Below are 27,605 nucleotides of genomic sequence, written 5' to 3'. Positions count from 1 at the left end.
GTCTATTTAAACGCGTCCGGACAACTCATTGCGGGACAAATTATCGCCGGGACAATTTATCGCTGAGACAATTTATCGCAGAGTCAATTCATCGACGAGACAATTCATCGAGGGGAAAATTCATCGCAGGGAAAATTCATCATGAGGAAAATTCATCACAGAAAAATTCATCGCGCGAACTATTCAATTCGGAAAAAAATCGCTGAAAATGTTATTGCTAGAAAATTGAAATGATACTGCATTGATACCGATATATTAAAAGTAAATGCAATGCAAGATGAATTTCACAAAATAAAATTTTATTATGTATCTACGTATTAGTCCGCGCGATTAGCCAAGTGGCTGGTTGCTTCACAACCATATGCCTGGGAAAGGAGTGTCCTGGGTTCAAATCCCGTCGCTGACATGAGGAGCTTAGGATCTTTCTCAGACTTAGCCAAGTTAGCCAGTTTTGGCGAGAACCGCAAGGTTTTACTCCACAGTTTATGTGGGGTTTTTTCCTCCTGGAAGCAAGCAAACCGGCCTTGAGAACCCAACGCTCCTAGAGACATAGGATACACTGCTAAGCATAGGACCAACCAACTTATCCTCATATAACGGTTGCGGTTATAAGGAATAGAAACTCTCGACACGTAGAGGTAAAAGAGGAATAGATCTCTGTATTATTTATTTAGATTTTCATAATATTCTTTTATTCTTATACAGTGAAAGTAATATTTTATTGATTGGTGAGTTTCCTAATTTCTGTTTCGTCTTAAAATGGTATTAAATATTCTTTCTTACCTTGATACTACAGATTCTATTGATCGAATATTAATATTTACAGAATTATAACCCCAACCGTTATATGAGGATAAGGTTGTTGGTCCTCTGCTCTGCCCCCCCCCCCCAATGTATCCTGTGTCTGTAGAAGCGTTATGTTCTCAGGGCTGGTATGATTGCTTGCGGGAGGAAAAATCCCACATAAACTGGGGAGAAAAACCCTGAGAGTAGTCCTCTCCCAAAACTGACTAACTTGGCTATGTCTGAGAAAGATCCTAAGCTCCTCATGCCAGCGACGGGATTCGAACCCAGGATACTCCTTTCCCAGGCATATGGTTGTGAAACAACCAGCCACTGGGATAACGCGCGGACTAATACATAGATAATAATAAAATTATATTTTTATATATAATCTTATTTTGCGAAATTTATCTTGCACTGCATTTACTTTTTATAGATCGGTATCAATGCAATTCATTTCAATTTTCTAGCGAATAACATTTTCAGCGATCAATAGTTCGCGCGATGAATTTTTCTGTGATGAATTTTCCTTGCGACGAATTGTCACCGCGATAAATTGTCTCCGCGATGAATTGTCTCCACGATAAATTGTCCCCGCGATGAATTTTCCCTGATTAATTGTTCGCGATGAATTGTCCATTCGATGAATTTTCCATGAATCCTATTTAAAACGTCAATTTTAACAGTGATCCCAAATATTCAAATATCATTAATTATTTATGGAATTATTATTATTATTATTATTAAATCGTTATTAGTAAATGTGTATATGGATAATTGTTGAATTACTATTAGTGATAATATGAGTGAATTAGTGTTGAATTATTAATATAGAATCATTTTGCCAGTCGCCAATAAAAATGGTTCATTTGAAAAACCAAACTTGAACCCTTGGACATATTCATGAGTGTATTCTAAATCTAAATATTATTATTACTATTTAAGCCTTCCACCAGGATACGTCTAATCTGCATATTAAAAGGTGTGCTAAAGTCATTCACTATTTACTATAAAGAGTAATTTAAGCCGTGATTTCCTTTATAATTACATGGACGGACAAAACGAATCTAAGATGATGTTACGCTTTTTCCCCCCGAAAAGATCCTGAAATTATTTTTCGAAGACAAAAGTTATTTTGTTGTAGTTCAATCTTAAGCATAAACTACTGAGTTCGCGTTAAAGCACTTACACATTTTATCTAAAATAAACAGCCATAGTCGTTCTCAAACAACTATGGCTGTTTATTTGATGACACACATTGTGTCAATTTCTCTACAGTGTATTGATTTCTGTGCTGTTACTGCACACAAAAAGTATAACGTAAGAAACAGTTTCACAACTAAATTCAAAACTAAAACAATATTAACAACAGATTTTCTGGGAATAAAGGGGTAATAACAATACTCAACCGTGTTTTGTGTTGGATGTGGATTTCCATTAAAAAATTCTTTGTTTCTTTGAGGAAAGTAACGAGGTTAGAATGGCCATAATATACCTAAGAAGATAATTTGATTGCTTAACTGGAACAAGGAAAATGGATTTAGCAAGAAAAGCGATGACATCTCTGAACTTAGTAGGATAAAAACTTAAGTAGTTGCGCAGTAAGGAGCACAGAGATGTGCTTCGGGTGAGATCACCCACCACAGAAAAGCAATAAAAGTTTAGCATTGTAATACTTTACAAACTTAAAGCGAAGAAAATAGGCTGGAACGAATAAGATTTCGCCATACTCTGAAGGCCATCTCTCTCTCTCTCTCTCTCTCTCTCTCTCTCTCTCTCTCTCTCTCTCTCTCTCTTCTCTCTTTCTCTCTCTCTCGTCTTTTTAACTTAGGTGTAAATGATGTTGAAATGTTAAATGGTATATTTAATTAGGTTAGTTAAGCAGTAAAATAGTAAAATTTGTGTATATATATATATATACACTCTACAGACCAAATGTAGTACTTTCTGAAACCATATCATGGCTTCACTAAACAAAGCAGCGGTCTTACACAGATTATGAAAATCATCTAACCCCCTAACGACATTCACAAACATGAATGATACCTCTCTGTTAGTTGAAGAGCAGAAAAGCTGTACACTGTACCAACTAAACCTACTGTTTACTATCCGTTTTCATAGCTGAATACTGTTGTAATTAAAATAATATGATAAAAATGGTCACAGAGAAAAAGCTTCGCATTCAACAACAAAACTTGTTCCATAATATTAACTATGTAAACTCACTTTCAGACACGGATAGGTCTTCTATAGGTTGCCTCTGAGGAAAACCGAATTTGAAACAGTTTTGTCAGTTCAGCGGAATCCTTAATCAAAAAGTACAAGTGGTGAATATACTGATGGTTTGGTATGCTATATCAAAAAGATATAGTCTTTTGAATACTGCTCAAAAGAACATATCTAAAGAAAATCGACGCCAAATTGTGTGTTGCTTCCTTATATTAACGATTACTTTCGAAACCGCTTTAGAAATGTTATGCGGAGAAGATTCATTTGATTGGTGAAAAAATAAGCATATGTGGGGATATGCTCCGAATTTTTTATTTGAAGACTAGCAGAAGCTCTCATCGCAGGGTAGAAAAAGCCCAAATAGGAAATTAAATAATTATCATTATTAAAGAAAATTAGAAGCAGAAGGAAGGGGATCTTGCCTTGAATTTCCCGGTTCCTGATACTGGTTGAACATGAGAGTTTGGGTGCGAGTTAAGTTTACATGTGAAAAAAGAAAATAAAGAATAAAAAGAAGAGAGAGAGAGAGAGAGAGAGAGAGAGAGTGGTTATACGCAAAACGTTTATGCAGGAATGGGAAGATTGGTTAGTCTAGCTTCTTAACATATAACCCCCCCCCCTTTCTCTCACTCTCCTTCCCTACCCTTTTGTGTTTTATTTCTGTAACCTTGCGAATCTGTTTCGATAATTTCTTATTGACAGATAACCGCCTCTTACCAAGTGTGTTATTTCATCGTCTAACATCATGAACCCTCCCCCAAAGTAGAAGACCTCCTTTTCTTTCTATCCTCCTGTAATAATTTAGTCAATTTTATTTGGTACTTGAGCCTATTGTTCTGCTAGGCTCAAGTACTAAAGCTGAGGTAATAATCTCTGATAACCTTGCTCAAGCAAAGACGTATAGATCATTTCACCCCTTCCTTAAATACATTTTATTTTTAAAATGAACTTTTTTATGTTTTTTTTTTCTTAATAACTTTGATGAAATTGAAAGTACAATCCTCTAAAATCATTAATGGATATTTAAATATTTGCAAGATTGAAATTTCATCAACATAAGGTTAGCTGTTTTGTTTCAAATGTTTTGCAGCTTTATTTATCAAGCCTCGATTCTAATTAAGAATGCAAAATATTGTCTAATATTAAAAAAAAAATAAAGAATGATTTCTTCTTCTTCCTAATAACTACTAGACTGATATGATGAAAGGACTAACCATGACACTAAATAGAATCATATCAATCATAATATGTAATTAATTAAACCATTTGATAAACATTTTAATCAATTGCACATAATTTTTCTTGTTTTTTAAAGATATTACTTTTTAAAGCTTAATTTATTTTTGGATGCCTGAAAACACAAAATACATTGATTATCTTTATTAGAAGAAATTCCCACAATATTCTACATACGAATTTACCCTCCATTTTCTAGTAACTTTAGGGTAGATTAGTTTAAATGGTTTGAATATTGAATTGCCTGTATTCTGCTGTGAGTAACAAAGTTTCTGTGAATGAAAAATCCCGAAACTTTCAACTAGAGATAACTCAGCACTCTCAGTAAAGCTTGAAAGTTCTGTCTAGTCACAGGATTTGAATTAAACTCTTTTCTCTGCAGGGTGCTTTTGGGATTCCACATGTGCTCCTTTATATGATGATGTTGGAGCTTTCTTAGTCTTCTTTAATACACACATAAATCTGACCATACTGAGAACAGTCTCTTTTTTTGTACTGTGATGAAGCTAAGCCTAAAATCCTTCCGACAACATTAACATACACTCATAGATTAGGAAGGTTCTCTGCATGCTTCCCAGAGGGTAGTCATAATGACAAAATGTAAACATTTATCACGGATTATACATTTCCTCTTCGCACGTAATAATTTGCTAACGTGATAGAACAGAAATTTGCGACTATAAAGTTTGTCACTAGATGGCTCTGCATAATTTACACTACGAGCTGAACGTGTCCAAACTGTGTAATTATATCAATACTTTTTAAGGATTCTAGTCGCACGCGTGAAAGCAGACAGTTAGTTGTGTCACTTTGTCAGCTGATTTGTCGTTGTAGGACATTGAAGATGTTTCCTGGTGACGTAGTATTTGTCATAAGGAACTTGAAAAGACAACTAAGTAGAAGCTTTTGCTATGATATGAATAGTGTGAATGGCATTATTGATAGTTATATAATTACCATCCAGCAGCAGCTTATTATATAATTTCGTTTATTCATTTATTAAAGTCTTCTAATGCTAAAATAAATATGTTAAACGGGTATGGAAATGTTTTGAAATATATGGCTGGAATTGTTATAAAATACTTCTGCGTTGTTGTTGTTGTCGGTTAAATTAAGTAGTTAGCTAATTAATTTATTTGATAAACATTGTAATAGCATTGTTTTTTAGTAATCAAGATAATATTCAGAATCACTATAACTGAACCCATCCATCTTTGGTTTATATTCCATAGAGATTCGGTTTACTTATTCTCGATTGTAATATAAATTTGCATTATTGAAGTTTTGCTTGGTTTTTTGAACATAAATGGTGATTTATATCAAAGTTAAGATGACTTATCTATTCCATTTGGAATTCTATTCCAAATCTCAAATAACAAATTTCATTTTATTCTGTCCTGCTGGAATCGAGTTATATGCGGGCAGACATATTAGACCAATGGGGAAACACAAAGTAAATAGGCTTATGAATTGACGCAGAATTGTAACCTAGTATTTTACTACATTTATGTTCAGATTTCAGTCATGTGATTTTGTTTTTCAGTTTTAAGATTACAGAATGAACCAATAGTAACTGTTCTTGTAATCTGATTTAGAGTAGCTTAGATCATTATGAGATCGGATTTTGAGGTGATTTTAATCTGAGAACGATAAAACATTAGAACGATAGAAAAGAAAAAAAATCATAAAAAGTAGTTAAAAGAACAATTAAATATAAATAGAATTAATTTTAAATTTCTCAGGGTTTTTTTTTATTATTATTTATTTCTGACGTAGATCGACAGAGAAGTGTACAAAGGCTTGTGTGTGGTACCGAGGAGCCAAAAAGCGCAGAGAAAATTATGACATCATTTAAGTACGATCCCATAAGGAAAGTATTTTTCTTCATTTGTGGTATTACAAAAATAGTTGTCAACAGAGAGGGAGAGTCATCTTTTAAAGATTCTTGTATGCACATTTTTTTCTTGGCTGTGTAGCGACTATTAATTATAGTCATGCATTTGTTAAGTAATAGAATCGTAACTTCCACGGTGCGATAAATTCTGCAATCCAGTTGTCAAACTAAGCAGACAAATCGGTTAACATTTTGTACCATCATTCATATGGATAATAATAGGAGACAAAAATGTCCTCTGTTACGATAGATATGAATATAAATGAGTTAATCCAACTGAAGCAGAATACTGATTCTAAGCATGCTAAAAAAACAATAAAATTATTTTAAAAAGTAGCAACAGATTTCTTCAGAGAAAATATCGATCACTTAGGTATCTTTTCTGCTTCATCTTCCCTTCTAGAAAGGAAGGATTCCACTATGTCTGCTATTAATAAGTGGCTTATCTGTGTTCGCATGCTGGTACGTGTTGAAGGTGTGTATCATACTAATATGTGGTAGGCGCTAACAGCCAGAGGGAGATGCAGTGCCATGCAGATAAGATACCATTAGACAGCTGTTCTTAGCGTCTGACAGATGTCTTAAACTGGTTTTTCCCTTTATCGACATACCATGGTGTCGACAGAAGATCCATTATCAGCTCCATAACACGACAATGACAACGACAACAGATGGAGATAATCTCTCTTCGACGTAAATTAATCTCGTTAACTAGATGAGGTTTGGTGCAGAAAGAGAACCTATCATCAATAAAGAGGCAGGGAAAGGGATGATTTCATTTGCTATATAAGACGCAGGTCATTCACACACACACACACACACACACACACACACACACACACACACACACACACACACACACACACACACACACACACACACACACACACACACACACACACACACACACACACACACACACACACACGAAAGTCTAACAATAATAAAGCTGTCCTTTTACTGCTTCCGATTTAAATATCCTTGAATTAAACATGACAACAGGCCAGAAGAATGGGAGAGGCAGTGCAAAGTTAACGAACGTGTCACATGACATGAAAATGTTTTTAATTGCTGTACTGCGATTCACCAAAGATTCTCACTAGCTATCATAAAACAGGTTGGGCATATAACCATATAGGTGATGTTAGAAAATGCTATGGTTCTACGAGGAAAGACAGTCGTTTATTTTTGCTGTGCAGCTTTTTACATTCCCCCTGCAGCTGAGAAGTAGTTTAATTTCATTTCAAAGTGTTTAGTTTTTCGACACTCGTCTAGACAATGTCTAGCATTCAGAATCACAAGAATCACGCATGTCCTTCTCGAGAAAGTAAGAAGAAACAAAGATCCTAAAGTGGCATCTGTCGAAAACAAGTATAATAATGAATATTCTAGGTCTCAGACCACCTGTTTGGCTGACTGCTGAGGCTAAGGTTTATACAAGTGGCCGACTGGAGTTCTTGTGACTGCGCTATTACTACAAACATAACTAAAATTTGCATTCTATATATATATATATATATATATATATATGAGATTGAATGCAGTCTACCGCCTACTTATAGGAGAAAGGCTGTGTTCAATGATTTGCGTTCACTAAAATGAAATTATTTCTTTCCAGAAAATTGAGGAGAAATAATCCATTAAAACATTATAGACAGTTGACAGTTGCCTCATGTTAAAATTTGGAAAGGGATGTAGCTAACATTTTGGAGAAAATAAATGTACCTTATTACCATAGTAATTGATTACAAATATATTCAGAGCCGAGGCTATGTTTTTATGCAGATTCGTGTTTCAGTCGATCCCCTGAACTCCGCATTCAACTTCTCCGACGAATGGCGGTTTTACATATCTTTCACAGCACCCTATGGTCACGTTCCGTTAATGTGGTGGGTCGTTCACTGTTGGTAGCACTTCCAGTTGACTTGGTGTGCTTCCATCTCAGTATGGTTCACTGATTGTTGACCTGGAATGTCCCAATTTGTGAACAATTTGCCGAATAGATGGGGTCTGAAACACTGCATCACAACGCCTCTTTCAAACTCAGTCAGTTCCCTTCTGGTAGCCATTTTACTCGAACACAGTTGCACTGACTTGGAAATTCGTTTTGATAATGATGAGAAACCATTATAAGTATAAATGTAGAAGCCAGTTCTAAAGAACTGATCTCACTTTCTTCTATCTGTTGCTATCCTATCCGGTGTGAATCTTTTCAATATATATTTAAAACATCGTTGTTGAGCTTTCCATTGCTTTTCAAAAGTCTTCAGACAAGTTAACATATATTTTGATACAATCGTATATTAAATATTTTAATAACTATCTATAATTTAATTGACAATAAATATATTCAGTTCTACTGAATAACGTTAAATACAAATTTATTTTATCTGTCTCTTGAATTCATAAACAAACAAACAAAAAAAGATAGGACGATATTACGTATGAATGAACATTCTCTGAATACTAAAAGCATATGAAAGCGAGTGTGAAAAATGGATGGAATTGCACTGCCTTGAACTTTTTCAGTTATCTCTTTCGATAGTATGGCATTTTCCCCATTTTCTTGGGGTGCAGTGCAACGAACAAAAACTATAAGGAATATACGATACCGCTATTTTTTTCATGCACTGTTGACCAACAGTTACCAGGTGTGTCGCTTAAAAATTGTTAATTATAAATTCTTGTGTTTTCACGGCTCGTAGATTGCACCCGGAGTTATACAACTTAGACAAAAACTGTGACGTCAATCTTTGCTTCATAAAAGTTTTATGTGATCCCAGAAAGAGTTCCGGGACACGTGATCTAATTATACTCATATACCAAACAACATTTTGTATATGCGTATAATTTTCATTGACATTGCTATAGAAGAACTTCTTACATCATAACTTTTTCTTCATTTGTTTAATTACTGCTTCGAGTGATAATCGCCACTATAATTAATAATCAATCACCAATTCATCTTTCCTAGAGTCTTTCGCTTCCAAAATTTCAAGGGTCTTTCTTTCTCATGAATTATTATTATTATTTCAAGGCGTCTCCATGGAGACCTAGGAGATACCGCGGGAGACCATTGCATACTACACATATCTACTTCGTGCGTCCACTTTATACCACAGTATAGTATACTACAGTAATTCTTAACTGGGGGAACGTGGCCTCCTAAGGAGCCGCGGAAATTTTATAGAATATTTCTAGAGTTTAAAATTTTGAAACCTCTTAAAATAATATATATTTTTTTGTTCTTTATTTTACTTTGTTTCAAACTTGTATTGTTTTGTATTAATAATCTGAATTATGCGATTTAATTCAGTAGTTTATTTTGTGGAGGTATGACAAGTCTTTCGCTGCTGGAAACATTGCGAGTCGATCCATATAATAATTGTGAAAATACAAATTTATCACCAACGGATGATGACACACTACTGGAATTGACAAGGATTTAAGTCGTTTTCAAGAAGAAAAGTTTGGTCCAATTTTGGATACATATCCGGAGGGAGTATCCGCACCTGTTTACAATTGCCATTCAAAATTTATTGCCTTTTGTTTTTCTACATATTCACGCGAAAAGGGATTGAGGCAAGAATAGACAAATTAGTAGCGAGTGTTCAACAACAGAGGTCTCATTAAAATACATTTAAGTCAAGTTGAATTCTGTTTTCTGATGTTTTTTTTTTTTGTTATTATAATCAGTAAATAAAACCGCTATTTTTTAATGGTTTTTCATAAACAAACAAACAGGGGGCCGCGAAAATATTTTAGGATACTTAAGAGGCCGCGACTACTAAAAGGTTAAGAACCACTGGTATACTATACTAATGTACCTCGCACATGCATTTTTATCTATTAACTGTGCGTGTTCTCTGGCGGATTTGCCTGTTTAGTGGGATGAAAAACTGAGATTCCGGGAAGGGGAAATTCTCTTCTTCCATATGAGAGACTTACTATGTCACCTTCAACTCCTTATAAAGGTTCTTCATATCTTATACAAGATTTGAATTCAGAAATATCCAGACAAAGGGTATTGCTATTACCGACTGAACCACTAAGATTCTGGAAATTAGACTTAACTCCTACTAGTTTCGTGTAAATGGGAATAATAATGTCTGCATTTTTCAAGATAATCTTGAAAAACGCTCGCTTCTAATTTTATATAACTGTATCTCTATAAATTATTACATAAAATGACGCACTGCTTAAACTTGATAGATTTTTCAATTGGTGATTTGTTTATGTCATTTTTTGCATTTTCAAAAATATATATAAATAAAAATAAAACTATAATAATAAATAATAATTTTTGAATTTTCATAACTGAAGATGTTATTTAAAAGAATATTTCTGAACTTGTCCAACTAGTTACATTATGTATGGCATATGGTTCTAGTCGCAACCTGCAATCTTCGAGAAATACGCAATCTATATTTTTAACTAGAGCCTCCGTAGCTCGGTCGATAGACGAAGCCCTTTGGTCGGAAAGACCTAGGTTCGATTCCCGTCAGTGACGTGAGAAACCTTTATCTGGTCTCTTTCGACTAAAGGTGAGTTAACCAGTCTCATACAGAGGTAGGTAGGTTTTCCTCCCGGTAACTACGAAGGCAACGGGAAACCATCTTGCTCATAATCATCTCTCTAGTATGGTAGCATATAGCTACCCCCACCAGCCGTATGGCGGAGGGAATAGGATAGGATAGGAATTTTTAGCCAGTGAAAAGAAACTGGAAAAATCTATTCGGTTTATTAGTCCCAAACTGACTATTTGCCTTCTGGTCAGTGAGTCAATAAAGTTTGGCATACACTTGAACCTTCGGTATTCTTGCCACAGTCAGTCAGTCGACAGTTGATTTAAGCAATAGCCATATTTAAAAAATAAATAAATATTTTATTGAGTTAGAGGCGGCAAAACAGTACTTTCCAAGGGATGGATTGTACGCCTAACAAGAGCCCTGCTTATCAATGTCACTGCTTGATACTTCCCCTAAAAGTGGTCTTTTCGAAAACCTGCTAACAGTTGTTTCAGTGTTGGTTATTATCTCCACTTCCTAGTGAAATAATTTCTTCTCATGCACGGTGCTGCTACTTTCTCATTTACATATATTTGCATTATTCATCCATCAGTCTACTTTTGAAACAATACATTAAATTTTATCTTGGTATATTCGGACTCTATAAATAGGTGGGAGAGCTATACCAGCTGTTACTTATTAACAACTGTTTCAAGGAGAAGGAAATATAACACGGGTCAACACGTACTTATCTGAACTTATTACCTTGTTTAAGTATCTTTTCCTCTCAGAATAGCTATAAAGTTGTGCAGGTGTTAATTCGCATTTATTTTTCGTCATAATAATATCTAGTCTGTTTAAGAACTGGAATAACTAGTAAGTTAAAGTGATGTCAGGGGAATGTTGTATTATGCAGGAAATTACAAAAACTGGAATATCTGGTAATTGTTATAACTGTTGAATTATCCAGTGATTAAATCCTATGAAAATAGTTCATACCTATCTCTGCATCACTCCATCATTCTTCCTCTAAGTTTACTGTCGCCAGCTGTCTACGAAAATAAAGGGATGGTGTCATTAAATCTACTTCCTTCAGTAAATGACGTGTAAATATTAGTTATATTTAATTGGTTTGGGCGCAGATTGAATACCGTCTCCACTTTTAAAGCCACGGCCTTTGGATGGGGATTCGAAAATGTTCGCTGAAACAGATATTTCTGAATGTCTTCAAGTGACTGATGAATTTCAACGCCCGGTGTTAGACTACGACCCTTTAGTGCAGGACGAATTTCGTCATCGGTATAATGTACTTCCCAGGTTTTTGGGTGCTCGACAACTAAATGTTTAATCTGTAGAACGCGATTGCTCGGACTGTCTCACCTATCCCACTCACTGTTTAAATGCGAATTTGGTCTTCTGCTATTGCAAACAACATTTATCTAAGGTAGACAGTGGAACCTTTACTAGATACCTCACACAGTCACACTTCGACAAATTTATTTGATAATTATTTCAGAACTTGATGATGAACAGTACATTCTTCGTGAAAATCAAGGCATTCTGCAATCCTGTTTTGAAAATTTTCAGTAATTTTCTTGGAAGATGAATGCGAGAATACAAGAGATAATCTTGATGTCACTTTTATATGTTTTTTTATTTCACCAACGACTGTAAGCCTATAGGAAACTAACTGTTGGACACAATAAAACGTTGGAAAGAACTTAAAAAAAGAGAAATTCGTTCACATTGACATAATAATCGATTGTACTTTCCAGTAAAAAATGATAGAGGAACATTATTACACCGGAAGGAGACGGGATGGGGGCGGGGGGGGGGACAGGGATCACTAATGAATAGTTTCGGCAGTAAATGACGTTTGGGAATGAATATTGACTAGTTAATTCACATATTGACAGATTTTATGTGGCTTTGCAAGTCTATATATTTCAGTTAAGATGAATAATTTTAATAGAAGTCTATAGGATAAAGCGTATTATCAGTCGGTATTATAGGCGATGCTTATAGTCATGGAATATGGGAACGAATACGCTCTGCTAGGGGATAGCAGGATGAACCTGGGATTTGTTGAGATAAGCATTTATCTAGATAATATTTAGAGTGAAAAAAAAGTAACTGTTTCTAAAATTAATTGTAAACTGATGCTGGTGTAATATGGATATTATATATTAATATCATGCAAAGAAAAATTCGGACTTCGCACTTTTTTCTTCTGTAAAACCCACAAGCCTATTGCTGATTACATGTCGACGTAGAAGGCGATATGGATCGAATTAACTGCTCCCTCATGAGTAGTTTATTTTGGATCGAATTAATATGGATTGAATTAACTGCTCCCTCATGACATTATTTAGAATTCTTTGAAGACAAATGATCTCGTGACATATAATCGAGACCAACACAGTAAAGGGAAGATGAATGTGAGAAGAAATCTCTTTTGTAACGGTATATAGAGATTATCACACATAAAGAAAAGGAGAGTTGAGTTTTTTTATTTTTATTTTTGTTTGTGTGTGTTTAAGGAAATGACATGCGATTCTGTTTTCGGAAAGTATGTTAAGCTTGTAAGATATTGCTTGCCAGGAAAGAAAGGCAGTTATGCCATGAGTAATATGAAATGCAGTTGCAAAGAAAATTACATATAGCCTACACTATCACACATTATATACGACTAAAGAACGGAACACATAGAAATAGAACTGAGAAGGAATGCAATCGGAGTTGATTTTGGGGCCAATACGGATCAAATGTAACGCAGACATCAAAAATAGTGGCTTCAATTTTTCCGAACTTTCCATAGAATTTGTCCAAGTAAGATGAATCATTTTTTTTTTGAAAACGGAATACTTGGCTTGAAGTTGAAGATACTTATTATATAAGTGATTTCAGTGAAGCACAAGTCTGTTAATGAATATCTACGTTGCTCTTTAGGATTGAAATAGAGAAACAGAGAGAGAGCGAGAGAGAGAGAAAGGCTCACACTTGGACTAATTATCTTTGCCTCCCTTTGCTTTTGGCAACAATGCATAACATGAAGAAAAAAAACGAAACCTTAGTTTCGTTTTGCCGGTCTGTTTGTTTGTAGGTATACAAAACCTCCACTCTGGAAAAAGGAATTTAATAAAATTTGGTCTATTTGATCTTTAGTAAAATGTGCCGATTCGTCAAACATGACGAATCGGCACATTTTACTAAAGGTTTTGGTTTGAATCGATTGCATTTATTGATTCAAAATTTGGCGAAATGGTACAACATTTTATGTTACAAACGAAAATAAATAATTGGAGACCACAGCGCTTAAGTTGTTATGATAACGAATTACTCCGCCACAGACCATCACTGCATTTGTCGATTAACTATCAGCTAACTGATAATGTATTTGGATTTGGTAACATTAATAAGCCTACTATATATTGGCTACTGACTATTACTGCAAGAAAACAGGTGCAGGCCTGAAACTCAGTTTTTACCTTTTTAAGATTGCAATGCAAAACGTTGAGATTATGAGAACAAGCCGATAGATTGTATTTGTTAGATAGGAGAAGATGGTACTTCAGTGTTATGAGAATAAATGGAGAAATCACTTAAGGATATGCTTCTTTTTCCACACGATTTTAATATTTTGATCTGTATCTTCAGAAAAATGAAAAAGAATGAAAAAAATTAAAAATTAAAAATTAAAAAAATGACTATGAAGTATCTATTATACTATGAGGAGATTTTGTCTTTGAGCGATATTGCAGTGTAACCGCCTGTGGACAAGAAAGGAGGAAGTAAGAACTAAAAAGTGTTGCAACCAGTTTTTTTACGGATCAGAAAACAAGTGTTATTTGGTTTGACCTGTGATTCTCACTTTTGGTCGTTCTGAAATCGGATTTAGAATTCTTGACGACACTTTAAAGCTATTATGAGCTTTAGTATAGATAAAAGGATGCCAAGGATTATAACTTGTGAATGATAATTTTTCACTGTAAACTGGACAATAGCGATACATCTTCGCTGGTTCCCAGTAAACAAAAAAACTTCTAGAAATAGAATTTATACGAGGGTGTCTTTCAGACCGGTCAATAATTATTGTGAATTATTTGAAGTTCTGAAGGATGCTGCCATTTTGCATGTATTATAAATCGAACTACATTGTGTCATTAGTAACTAAAGGCTATTTATGAATCACACATTTCCCTCTATTTGTGTGTATTAATCTTCTTAAGTAAAATGAGTAAGACAGAGTGCTGACAAGATTTTATCCAAATTCTACCGAGTCTTAAAGAAAACAAGAAAATACGGACAGCGAACGACAGAGAGAGAGAGAGAGAGAGAGAGAGGAAGAAAGAATTCTAGTAAAACTTTACAGTTTGCATGTAAAAGTATATTTATAAAGAGTAGAAGGCCACGTGAATCTTAGTTTTCCCCATTCATTCAGCAGGAATGATGACTAACTTTGTTTTTCCTTCTTATAATGAGTATAATGCGGTGGTGGCGTGTGCAGATTTAAAATATTTTATGCGTGTTGTCTGCAGATTTCCTGTTGAGCATTAGTCTGACGTGATTTCCACTTGTAAACACTCCATCCTTTCATTAGAAATTCGACTACTCTCTACCAGAATTAGCGAAGACAATGGTGATCTTTATCTGTCCCGCAGACTCAGGGAAAAGTAAATGAAGGTCTCTTGCTACAGAAACACTTTAATTGCCCTTTCTGGTCCATTCCAGACGTGGTCAACACTGTCCTGGCTGAGTGCCAGTAGCAACCCTTTCATTCACTTCCACTCTTGTCTCTGTTCCAGGGTTGTTCAATATTTAATGGCGACAGCACGAGAGGCAAATCATCCAACTGTAAACAATAGCTTTATCCGGCATACCGTTGTTGGTACTGTCTTCATTGTTTTACGAAACTTACACTGCATTTATTGTAAAAAAGGACCATCTTAGGAGCTAAGAAAGAAAGTTTGTGATAAGAATACGTCCGGTAGAAGCTTAGAAGTTCGTGTTGAGGGCATCTACGCATGAATGTTGTTGGATCGATTATTGTGTCGTGATAATGGCTTGATTTACTTTTGTCATTGAGGTTACTGGGTGAAAGGGATTGTCTGGAACAGTGTCTAGACAAGAAAATTTCTTTAACATCAAAATCTTATTTGTAGGGTATCGCATTTAAGAGAATGAAATTAGGAAGATTATGAGATTGATCATCTTATACAATTGTCTGTAGATCATACAAACGCTTCATCCGAAGGAAAGTGTTCACAGCAATTTTGAATTAAGAACATAAAATGTGAAATAATTTAGAACAAGAGGTTCATTTAGCTTGAGAAGGATGGATGTTTTTTTTCTTTTTCTAGGCATTATTGTTGAGGGCCCATTATTGGTAGCAGAGTAATAAAGGACTATGCTTGCTTTACATAATACTTCTCCAAAATAATCAGAGAATAAATGGTTTGATATTCTCAATCATTAAATCTGTTTCCTGTTTCCATAAGAATCACATCTGGAGAATATTTTTAAATTTCCTAGCCGTGCTTGCTTTTCGCCAATAAAATTCATCTAAATCTTTTAAAAACAAGTATAAACTGGAAGCTTAAAATATTCTGTTATCTTCTTTCAAAATATTAATAATCCATTCCTAGAGAGAGAGAGAGAGAGAGAGAGAGAGAGAGAGAGAGAGAGAGCATGATTGGAACATACCATACATTGCAAATGTTTTTTTTTTTTTTTAATTTTTGGTATTTAATATTTTAATTTTGCTATCATTCGTCCGTTATGTTCATTCTGAAATGCGCTGATGCAGCATCAGCAGCAACAGATACGCATTTTTCCATTTTTAACCAGTGACCAATAATAATAATAATAATTTATCGGTTTCCAGGCCCTAAAGTCCCATGACATGTCCATATTGGCTGTCGTGAGCATGATTTCAGAATAAGGTAGTTAGTTTTAAGCAAACATATGTTTATTGTATGTGTAAATTGCGTGTGTTCTGGCTTTGCCTGGTCGCGGCATCAAAACGGATACACTTTCATTTGAAAAGTCTTGATAATGGACCATACAATGGGAGTCATTTTTCAGGTCTGTCATAGAGAGCTCAAAGAAGTTCTTTTTCTTATTTTCCTCTTCTTCTTCTTCTTATTATTATTATTAACTTGCTTTTAAAGTTTTTTTTCTTGTTTTTTTTCGAAAAGCGAGACTATTTTTCAATTTGAACCCACCGATATTTTTAAGAATACAGTGTTTTAGAAATGTATTGATAACAAATGAATGAGGAAAAAAAATTGCACCGTTCCCTAAATGAGAATTTAAATAACAATTCACAATTGTTTTAAAACGTAATTAGAAATGGTAAAGTGATCTGGAACTCAAAAATGAAGACAAATGAACTATAAATTCAAATAATTAAAATATGAATTAAAAGAAATGAAATTTAATGAAATAAAAGAAAAATAAAATGATAAATATAATCATTTTTTAATGGAATACTAGATCTAGTACTAATGTTTTTTTTTTCTGTGTGTGTGTGTGTGTGTGGGTGTGGGGGTGGGTGGGTGGGTGGGTGGGTGGGTATGATTAACAGCTAATTTGCCAAACGGATGGATTAAATTGCTTTTTATGCAATCGACTTTATCTGAAAACCTGATAAGTATAAAACTTTTTTTTTTCTCGTTTTAATAAGCAATGGGCAATCTGCATTACAGGAGTAGAACAGCCGCTGTAATTTAAAATTAAGAATATAAATTTTAAACTTAGGTTAGTTGATTGGTTATTCTGGATTTACGGCAGAATCAACTCAGGCTATGAGGCCAGTGTATTATGTAAGTTAATTGCTTGTGTTCTTATAGCCGGATTGGCTGTTTTGTGGCGATGAAAGACCTGAGTTTCCGGGAGGGAAAATCCTTCCACCTCCACATGAAATGGGCTAACTCCCGTTCATTTAAAAAATGGCGTCTAAGACGGGAATCAAACCCAGGTTTTTTCAACCAAAGGCATCATCGATACCGACTGGGATACGAAAAATCTTTAAACTAAGGATATCAGGCACTCAAAGATTAGATCTTGAGTTCTCAATGTTCACTTCTTAAAGTACTGATAAATCGTAGGTCAGGTGGATAACGAATATACACCCATTCTGGTCCTTATTTTCCCTCTTCAATATTTGCGATTTGTTTTAGTTCTTTCACAGGACTCCTATGATTTACATTTACTTACACTATCGATTCACTTAGATAAATATAATCTCTGAATTTCTTTGCTTATTCGAAGTTGTTTTTTCTGTACATTCTAATCGACACGCTATAACGCAGTAGGAAGAGCGATCATACCTCTTTGGTTAGTTAATAAATCTCATCCAGGACGAGACGACCTTTATTTAGGACTTCTCAACTGATAGTGACTTATCGGACTTATGTTTTCATTCTCGCAATTTCAGGTATTGTTTTTTTTTTCGCCTACAGAAACGGAAAAATGGCTTGATAATGAATAGAAATAATAAACTTAAAACAAACGAACACTTCCTAACCTTCGATGCTTCAAGGTCACATTCTAAACATTCCTAATTCAACTAATTACTTCTTATTTTTTGTAACACATTTAGTTGTAATAGCTGGATATGTACTCCAGTTGTACTTCAAACAGTAATAAACCACAAATGCTCCAAGTGATGGAAGATTGCTCGGAATTTGCTTGAAGGAAATATTCCATAAAAAAAAAAAAAAAACCTTCTCAAATGAATCAGTTACGCAGTTCTGCCTTAAGGTGGTCTCCGCTAGTGTATCTTTAAAATAAGTGCGTGCCAATTTTCACTTGCGTTTTCCTTCTCTCAGGCGGAGAAATCAAAAAGAATGGCAGGCAAATTAGAGTAAGACTCGAATTACGCCAGTGTCGAGAGTACAATCTTTGTCCCGTTAGCAGTCACAAATAGGGAAAAGACGGTACATGATGATTGCGTGTGTTACGGTCCTGCGGCTTCTTATCGGAGAAACACAATGGAGTCTGTTACGGGTTGTGCACGCGATGCTATCTGGAAGAACTACTTCAGCTGAAGGGATGGCCTCGGAAGTAATAAGGTAATTTGACCTTGAACGCATTTTGATATCTAGTAATTGATGCTGAACCATAATGGGAAAAGTGGTCTGTTCTACTCTTCCAAGTTCCTTCTTGGCATATATCCAGAACGTGCACATCTCGCATTTTTTTATATATTTTTTTCCTAAATCACAATGGCAAAATCGTGTGGCCTGTGATGTGGTAAACAGATTAAAAAAACCCTATTTTCCGCATAGTCGTCCAATTTTCTGTGTTTCGCAAACGATACTACAAACCAGAAAGATTAATGGAAGGAATAAACGTTCTGGTTCTGCTGTGACTTCATCAAGATTTGCAAGGTTTCTTTCACAACTGGTGGTGGTAGTCTTAAAGTGACTAATACAATGAAATTAATGATTAAAGAGGCGTTCAAAACAAGAAGCAAGTGGAGAAAAACCGGTTCGGCACACGTAGTGTTGATTCATGAAAACATTTTCTTTGCTGTGAATCCAAAATGTTCTTTAAAATAATTCATTTTGTATATTTGTTTAAACTAAGTTCGTATTGAGAATATCTTCAAGTGCATTCTGTAATTTGCCGTCACTCCATTGAAGGTTTTTTAATACGAGGAGTGAGAGGTAAGAGACGACGGGCTATCAACAACATCGTCCTAAATTATTAATACCAATAACCTGAAATTGGCTTGTGTCAGGGTCACGCAGAGGACAGTATAGTATGCACCGGTCATTTAGCACAGAGGCATTTGTCACTGTAACATATAAAAGGCAACTGGTGACACTGTAATTCAGATTCCTTAATATCTGAAAATTAAAACATAATCAGATCAGTATTGTGGTTCAGTATACTTTTATTTCATTATATTAATTGGTGTGAAATGATAACAGATATTTAAACTATATGGTAAATTTAGGCACTAATTAATGAAAAATATTTCTTTTCTTCAATATTTCTTCCAAAATTATGAAGACAGATTTGTCCTGCTCTTTCTGGAAAATATATTGTTGTCATTATTATTATTATTATTATTATTATTATTATTATTATTATTATTATTATTATTATTATTATAGTAGTAGTATTTCGTTCACAGAATACATTATTTGAATTTCATTTAGTCGGAGCTCACAACTTGAACTGCGATCGAATATGATAAAGTTCGTGAAAAATCTTTTTGCTGTCCTTGAATGGTAGCAACTGGCCACGGTCAACAAAAATGGGCAGAGTAAACATGCATCCCCTGGACACTCCATCACATGTGTAATAATATAATGTAATGTACAAAGTCACTCTTAGAAACAGTGACTTCGCTTAAAAAAAAAAAAAGAAAAGAAAAAAACAAGATGTATTCAACATAAATCATATCTTGTGCCATAGGTCAGCCTATTGCAGATATTCAGAACGATTTCAATTTTTCTCTCGACCCTTGTACATTTCATAATTTTCATTACTTTGCAGTGGAGGCTACATATAATTGGATTTTTAATTCCTGGAAGAGAAGTCCAATAAAGAAGATCTTTCTTTGTGCCATCGAATTAAAAGAAATAATAAATGATTCAGAGTTCGTGTGTTCCTGTAGACAAAATACGTAAGGTCTTAACTAAAAGAGAGATTCGACATGACATTTTTATTATTCTTGAGTTTAAGCATCCCAGGCAACAGTCTGAAACTTTCCACCGATCGATTATAGTAAAAAAATCCCAAGCTCTTAAATTATGCCTACTTACATTCATAATATGCTTTCTTTTTGATTTCAACTACCTTCACTTAACTCAATATAACTCTTTAAAGTTCATATAAATATCTTTTTTCGTCTGGTTTGATTTAACTGCAACACTAGATTTATGAATTGTTTAGTATGTTGTTTCTTCTGTACATTCTCTGCATTCTATTCCACATCTTTGTAACGCAGTCGAAAAAAATGCGGAAGAAGCTGTCTGGTTCTAGACAAGACACTACACACTCAGCCATTCCCTTGGATGACTGAGTGTACACCCGTGTGAACCATATGCTTCGCAAAAGAATTCCAACAATGTTATATATATATATATATATTTTTTTTTTGGATCTATAAAATTAAATATATTGTTTATTTAATAATAAAAGTATTCTGTCACGAGGACGTCAGAAGTTGTTTCCCCTTTGCCCTCAAAGACCTAGGTTGCGATAAGTGTAAAATAACAAATGGCTTTTCGACTGAAGGTGATTAGCTAGTCTCACAGCGGGGGCAGGATTTTTCTCTATAAGCAGGTAGACCGGTCCTTGAAAACATATATCAGAAAAACTCGGCCAGTCTGGTTGGCCGAGCGGTTAGCGTATCCGCTCTTCAGCCAAAAGGCTGCGGGTTCGAATCCCGCCGTGGGCATGGATGTTTGTGATTGTCTGGAAATACTAGTGGTGGTAGCGTTGGTGTAGTTGCAGTTAGTTGAAGTTGGTGGAGAGTTGTGTCCTCCCTTGATGAGTCCTTGGACTCCCTGGAGGTGTTACGTAATAATAATAATAAATAAATAATAATAATAACATATAAACATAACAAGATAACATGCAGCAGATTATTAGAAAGTTAGCTGTATTAAATGTCTGTAAACCCTTAATCAGAGAGTTCCGCCCATCTTACTTACCGTCAGAGAGTTTAACTCTTATTTTTTTGGTGTTTTTTTTTAATTGTTATTCATAAAACATATTCTTAGACCACCCCTACTGTCACATTTTCTCAAAAAAAAATAATAAAATTTATTAATGGTTCCTGTTTGTACTCTAGAAAAGAGTACCCAGCTTATCTGACTCTGACCCGCCCAATACTTATAATGCTACAGGTTCCCAATCTTTTGCTGGTGAGATTGTCATTAGAAAAAAAAAAGTAGTGTGGTGGAAAGAGGATATTCTTATGTATTGATACCAACGAATGAGAGAGCGTACAGGAATGCTGCCTAGTTCCAGATTAGCAGCGATAAATACGATTATGAAAGGCCATGGGTCTCTTTGGAAATGAATTTTTCCTAGTTCAGAATAATAATATTCTAAGACGTAAAATTAACTACAATCATCTTACTTAAATAGTTTAAATAGGATTTCAAGAGTAAAATAATCGTTAATTATATTTAGAATTTTTACTCTTACCAAATTGATCCTTTTGAGCAATATGTTGTACATTATTGTCGTAGGTAGGTTGATAATCTGAAAATTCCACTTCAACGGAAAAGTGGATGTAAAGTTAAAAACTTATTGATTCAGTTAAATTTTCAACTTTTGATTTCTGCCAGTTTACGCTTGAATACTTCATAATAATAAATGATATTTTCAGTGGTGTAAAATTACAATGTGATACATTAGTAGCGATTAGATACAATTAAATGGATTTTAGTCATCGGAGCTGTTAATAATGAGCCTCTTGAATTGAGAACTTGCTTCATATTTCGCTAAGCCCTACACATTCTATGTATGGAGCACTCAAAGACCTTTATGATGAAAAGTAAGAATCTTTAAAAAACAAAGTGGTTGATGAGGAGCATAAAAAGAAGAAGAATATGACGAGAAAGACGGGATCTTTCTGGACATCTTAGTGAACAAAAGAATTACCTGAGAAAAGAATATCTTTCTTGAAATTGTGAACTTCACTTAGAAGTAAGTTTCCTACAAGGCATTCCGTTGTGTCAAGTTTGTTTTCGTGATTAATTATCGTGTCTCGTCTCGCTATTGATAACTCATCAATCTTAGACTCTCAGTCATCTTCATCAGATATGTTTTAGATTTGCACTCAGATTGTGGCCTTCACTTTTTTTTTAATGAAAGTAGAATATGCAGTTGATGGGAACGTTACAGGATAAAGTGAAGGCTCAAAACAGCCAACCTGGTGGATTTGTACCGCAAGAGTGAATTTCCTGGACTTCTTTCCTATCGTGCATTGTGTGAGAAGAGGAAATATCATTTCTGGTGCCAGTACTGCAGCACATAAATCAAAAGAAAGGTCACTGGTATAGTTTAGATGTGGCGATTAAGGTCTGTTACTTCGATTTATGAAGTTTAATATGTTATCAAAAACATAAAGTTCACTATTCGCTATTAATAAGGAAAAAGATGCGAAATGAACGTTGGCGATAACAGTTCCTACATCCTTGTTTGATCTTTCAAAATGAACAAACTTTTTTTATTATTATTTGTAAACAACAGATATAAAAGTCATTCTCTCATGGCTCAGTGATGTTGTTAACAACGTGAGGAATAACATAAGTTTCCCTTCCACTATAACCACTTTCACTCTTTTTCACATTACGTATGTCCTTGTAAAGATGATTACGATGATGAGTTGGCTTTATATAACTAAACAGGAAAAGTACGAAACAGGTCTAGTTTGTTTCCCTAAGAGATATTTTCTATTGTCATTGCTTCCATTTAGTGAGAAAGAAAGAAAATGAAACATTCATGTATATTAACTGGAATGTGTGTGCGTGTGTGTGTGTGTGTGTGACGCCACCTTGAAAAAGGAGGCTACTGAAGAATGCTAACGGTATACTTTTGTTTTTTAAGGCGTTTATATTTCTTTCAGTATGATTATTATCATGGTAAAGGCTACCATGAAAAAAAGGCTACCATCTCTAAAGCTCAGCCATTCAATGTCCTGAAATATAGGATGCAAGGTTCCTAATCCTAACTGATATTTATTTATATGTATTCATACTTTTTTAATATCAGCTCCAGTCATGAAAGGTGACAAACCTGTATCACGTTTAGTACCTTGGGTGGCTAACGGTTAGATAATGGGGAAGTTCTTCTCCAGAGACCAAACACGGACCTGTTTTTCAAGCGACCTCAGAGTCTTTTAATAATCAATGAGATGGTTTCGCACTGAACAACGAAATTCATCCATCACCTAATGACATATCGAAATATGTCTACTGTGGGATTCGAATTCCTAGCCTCTTGGTTGGAGAGCGGTACGCTTTTCACAATCAAGCAAGTCGATATGGTCGATTTGGCTGAGTTGCTACAAAAAAAAAAAAAAAGAAAGAAAGAAAGAAAAATTACTATGGAATTAAGATATATATATATCGATTCTAAAGAGCCAATATTACTGACAATTTGCATATTATAAAGCATGCCTACACTCACTTTTGCTATTGTCATATCTCTTTTTTAGTTATGTTTAATATTAATATTTTAACTCAGCAAGTAGCACTTCACAAGAACCTTCTTTAAGAGAGATTTTTCACTAGCCAAACTTGAGACACAACTGGATAATGCTGCAATTATTGATTCAGTGTCATATGGAGATGAACAAATCCTCTGTATTAAAAACGAATTTACGAATTATATATATATATATATATATGAAAGAATGATCATTAACTCGGTTAACATACATATTTTTTAAAAGAATTGAATGACTAGAACTGAGATTTGAGTAAAAAGGTTTTAATATTAAAACACAACTAATTTCGGCTTGTAACAGCCTTCATCAGGCGACATTATAAAAGAAAAAACACTAAAACACTGAAGCTTAAATAAACTATGAACATCATAGAGAGTCTCTGTAATATATATATATATATATATATATATTCTTGTTAATGAAAATTTTTTGCAAATTGAAATAAACTGTATGTTGATATGAATTAAATATTTCAACAGAAATATATATCTAGTGGAGATAGTTGTTATAGTGATTTATCATTTATAAAAATGGCTTTAATAACTGGATTCCGTTTTTTATTTAAATGCAAATATCATTCACGTAAACCTGTGCAAACTTATCACAAGTTTACAACTTTTAAGGATTCCAATAAGCACAACTTGTAATGAAACCCTACTACCTCTTAATGACATTCGCATTCATCAGGAGGCTCACAGTGACATTCGAGTGCTTGTAACCTCAGGCCACTGCTGTGGAGAGAATGCTCTATTGTAATTTATTATCTAGCATTGTCTTATTCCCCAGATCGATTAGACATGCTGGATGACTTAACTAACATTGCATAACTGATAATTATTTGTTATCATGCTCAAATTAAATATATCGACTGTCAGTAATGGGAGGATATCGCACAAGAAACTTGTTGCTAGGGGGTTGTTCAGAATAATGAAGTTTCCGCTGTTAGTATTTCTTTCAGTCAAGAAGTAATATTTTCAGTTTTCTTTTTAAATATTTTAATTGAATAAATGGATGAAAACAGTTTGTAGAAGCTGTTACAAATCTGAGAGGCTATTTTGGAGTAAGAATAAGCAACGAAACTTAACCAGTATTAGTACTACAGCTACTATGTCTCCATGGAGTCCTTGGACTCATCGATGGAGGCTATAAACATTTCGTCAGGCACTAACTAACATTCGCACAGCACTTTTAAACTCGAATCGTCAGAGCCCTCAGTCTCTGGCAACCCATTCAATTCAATCACCATTCTCCAAGAAACAAATGTACTCTATACAAACCCTAGAGTTTCATGTGGTATCCTGTCAAATGCCTTTGCAAAGACCAGCAGTATCATTGTGGAGTCATTCCAGTTATCCATCTCAGCTGTCACTTTATTATAACAAGTTAGTCAATTATTGAGGCAAGAGCAACCCTTAATAAAACTATGCTTCTTCCATAGTGTCCCATTCATGTAAACCATCCTGAATTTTGTCCATAACAAACTTGATCACCACTCCTGAGACATGATCGACCTAATAATTAAATAATTATGCAACTTAATTAAATAAAGTAGGGTTGCACTCATTTGTCCAAAATTTGAGAAATTGTTATTTGAAGCTCATTTTCAGTCGGAGGGCCAAGGAGATAATTAAATACTTATTCGGCGCGCACTAGGACTTTGATTCGAGCGTGTGTCTTATAAACTCCGTTATACTAATTAGTCGGATATTTCATTGACCCAGATTAGTAAATGGGTTCATTTGCTTTCGGAATAGTAACTGAATTTTCAAATTCATGCAGAATTCTAACGACTTTTAGAATTCTTAGAAATTATTCTTAATTCTAATGACTAAAGCATCCAGCAAAGAAAATTATAACATCATTTCTCACCGCCTAATATTTACTTTCTACGCTGCTTAAAAGGACGCCTGTGTAGGATGCGTTTGTATGTTTTTTGGTATAAATCTAATTACACGTCCTTGCTATACTTATTGCTGATTTTATAACCGCTAACTTCTTTTTTTTTTTTTTTAATTATGGGATAAATTCATGGATAAATTCAATTTCACACCAGATGATCACTGGTTTTGCAACCGGCTAGAAGCTAAGAAAACTCCTGAATGTTTATGAGTTTAACCTGCCACTACTTTCCACCGTCTGGGGAATAAAATTATTTTGCAAGTGCTCCGCCGGTGCTGAGAGTGTAATTCGCATCTTTTCGGAGGGGGAGGGTTGCACAGGTGTGTGCTGGGTGACTAGCTCTTTGTAAGTAATGCGGCTGTACGTTATTCGTCAGCAGCACGTTGTTTGGAGGGGGGGGTGAGAGAAGCCAGCGAAGCACGTAAGAGATAAGTTATAAATGATGAACGTCTTGTAATTTTCTTGTCCATTCTATGCTAGCCACTTAGGAGGTCTGGTAGCTCTTGTTCTACCCGTCGGTCAACCTCTTAACTTAAAATAAGCATATCGTGATGGTTTGCAATTAAAGAAACTCCTTTTGCACTAAGACATCAGAAAATACATTCTGCAACTTCATTATTGAAATGCCGCCATCGTCAGTATAACGACATAAAGATAATAATTGGATGAATGATTATTATTTAATGTCAGGTAGGCATTAATGTGCTGCTCTCAAGCATTGTTAATTCCACCTTCTCTCACTCATCCATTTAATATACACGTGATGAAAAAGAACCAGCATAACTTTAAACAAATAAAGATTTTCTTCCTAGGAAAGTTTATTATAAACTGTTATAATTAAGTTTATTTTTTTTTAATGAATAACCCATAAATGAGAGGTTAGTCAACCTATAATAGACTGATACTGTGAATAAGCAATGAGGAATTTATTCACATTTGACTTGAAAAGTTGTGGGTTGTATTCCTTTGGAAACACACGTGGTGGAAGATTATTCCAAGGGGCGGCAGAGAAAGGGACGAATAAAAAATGTGGATGATGAATGGAATAGTACCATATGGATGTAATAATGGTGAGAATAATATTAGACAAAAAAATACGGGCAATAGCTTTGTCTAGCGTCCAGAAGGCATGGCTGTCATTTGGTCAGAATACAAGTTTCCTGCTTTTAGTTCTCTCAAAATCCGTTTTCGAAATGGTGATAATTTTCTTGCAGCTATTCCGGACTTTGGTGTAGGCAGTATATAAAGGTAGAGTTTTGGATAAAGCCAATTTCGGCTTGCTGTACCTGTGGGAGAACCAAGAAGACTTAGACGGGGGGGGGGGGACAGGAATCTAGGATGGAGCGAGAATTATATCGGTGATTCGTTCTGCAGATAGGTTTCTGGTGGCTGGAAACAGTAATCTGACCTGACCAAGGAAATGAGGAGTAGAAATTGTGAAGATCGTCCTGCTTGGCTTTCTGGTAATACCATGCAATGCGTGGATATGAGTAGTATGTATATGTTGCTCCATGGGGGGGGGGGGGAGAGTCTGCACTACGTTGCCTGAGCTGCTTAGATGGCAGACCACATTCGCAGTGAACTTAGAAGGGCCAATAGTGAGGAATAGATCTAGGATGTTTGGGAAATGGTTGGGATCGAGATCGGTTTTGATTGCAAAATTCTCAGCCTCTCTACCTTCTTGATGCGTACAGTTTTAGGGGGTCAGCCAACTGATGTTGTGGACATTGAAGTTTCCGAAGATGATTTCACTGTTTGGAGAGTTGCACTGAAGAGAATCAACATTTAAGGAAAGGTGATTAGTTGAAGATTTTAGAGTGGTTCTTGACATTAGGAGAGTGGTAGAGGCTGCATA

This window comes from Typopeltis vanoorti, chromosome 3, assembly GCF_054136105.1.
Source record: "Typopeltis vanoorti isolate ZY-2024b chromosome 3, IOZ_Tvanoo_1.0, whole genome shotgun sequence".
In the NCBI taxonomy this organism is placed as follows: Eukaryota; Metazoa; Arthropoda; class Arachnida; order Uropygi; family Thelyphonidae; genus Typopeltis; species Typopeltis vanoorti.
The sequence above is the reverse complement of the archived record's forward strand: the minus strand, read 5'-3'. Positions refer to the sequence as shown.